The 1767-nt window shown below is 38.3% G+C and overlaps 1 long non-coding RNA gene across 1 annotated transcript; it reads right to left on the bottom strand.

The window, feature by feature from the left end:
- Positions 1 to 770: 770 nt before the first annotated feature.
- On the bottom strand, positions 771 to 1542 carry LOC311070131. The gene is made up of 3 exons (XR_014603623.1): positions 1317 to 1542; positions 1066 to 1136; positions 771 to 857 (listed from the first exon to the last, which is right to left on the bottom strand). It is a non-coding gene; the product is annotated as an uncharacterized lncRNA (long non-coding RNA).
- Between the last annotated feature and the right edge of the window lie 225 nt (positions 1543 to 1767).

Raw genomic sequence — 1767 nt, forward strand, 5'->3', positions numbered from 1 at the left:
GGTCAGAAATTCACGAGTAGGCCCCCCGCTGTCCAAAGCCTCTTCAGTCAGCCCCGCATCATCTGTGAATTTCACCATCAAGTTGCAGGTGGGGTCAAATGAGGATCGCCTGAAACCTCTTAAGGCACCATCCCAGACATTTGCCCGGTTAATGTCAAATCTGCTACAGGATGTTTTTTTAAGATTAATTTACAGATTTGACACTACGTCTGCAGCTGTTAGCCCATCATGTCCATCACTGTAAAATAAGCAAACAGTCTGTGAAAAGCAAGAAATATTAACACTGCGTCTTCTTAGTTTTGTTGATTATTTAAACCATGACTTTTTAGGTTTTTAGTCTTTTATGGGCCCTTTATAATGAGTAAGCTATACAACACTGCTCAAAAATGATAAGCATAATTTGGACATCACAACTTTAGAAATTTAGTAATTGAGACTCCTTCCACAAAACCACATTCTTCTGCAGAGGGATAACTGAAGAGAAACAGCCTGACAGATTTTTACTTGGGGTCCTTTTGCTGAACTGGTAGAACATTGCGTTAGCAATGCAAAGGTCATGGGTCCGAGTCCCACGGAACACACATACTGATAGTATATATAGCTTGAATGCACTGCAAGTCGCTTTGGATGAAAGTGTCTGCCAAATTAATAAATATATATATATATATATTCTTTGTTTATGACTACTGAAAGCAATTAAAAATGTTGGTTGCAAAATAAGAAAGGCTGGTAAAGAACAAGGTGCTGAAGTACTTCTTATGTGATAGTACCTGTCTTTCTCTGGTAGTTTCTCTACTTCCTCAAGATCTGAGGAACTGCTGTCAATTGTGATAGGTGCATATATATTGGTATATGTACTGTGGAAGAGAGGTACAAGAACAACAATAACACAGATAATCCAGAAAGTATTCTGACACAGACATGTTTTGTTGTTTTGGCTGTAGTCCAGTACTTTAGTCTAATAGTTTTATATCAAATCCAGTGTTCTGAAGTACAGAGCCAAATCAATTAAAAACTATGTCCTAATACTAAAGATGTGATGTAAAGTTATGTCTTATGACCGACCTGTAGAAGTCACTTGACTTAAGTTCAGCCACTGAGGAGGTTGTCTGTTTGGGTCTTGTTGCACTCTTGGCCTGCAGCACCAACATCACAGCACAATATGAACTTACAGAAATACCCTGATTATAAACAAATTCCGGTGTATTATATTACAGAATATGACATACTAGCCCATTAGATGACTGGGATTTTATTGCATTATAAGCTGTACTGCAAAGACATCTTGAACACCTAAATCCCTGAGATGTACCTACCACTGTGTCCACCAAGAGGTGCCAAGAGGTCCACCACCAAGAGGTGACATATTGGGTTGCACCCTAACAACTTCATCATCATCCTCATCTTCTGAAACGGAGTCATCTTCATGACCTCACAAAAGATTTTGTGATCAATCTTTATTTCATATTACATGTTACATTGTTAAATGTGTAGGCTGTAACTGTAGTTGGAATCCCACTCTGTCATCATTTACTCAGCTTCAAGTTGTTCCAAACCTGTATACATTTCTTTGTACACAAAGGAAGATATTTGGAAGAATGTTTGTAACCAAGCACATCTCACCCCCCATTGACTACCATAGTAGGACAAAAAATACTATGGTAGTCAATGGGGAGCAAGAGCTGCTTGGTTACAAACATTATTCCAAATATCTTCCTTTGTTTACAGCAGAACAAAGAAATGTATACAGGTTTGGAACAACTTGAG

This window comes from Abramis brama, assembly GCF_963993115.1.
Source record: "Abramis brama genome assembly, chromosome: 19".
Taxonomy (NCBI): domain Eukaryota; kingdom Metazoa; phylum Chordata; class Actinopteri; order Cypriniformes; family Leuciscidae; genus Abramis; species Abramis brama.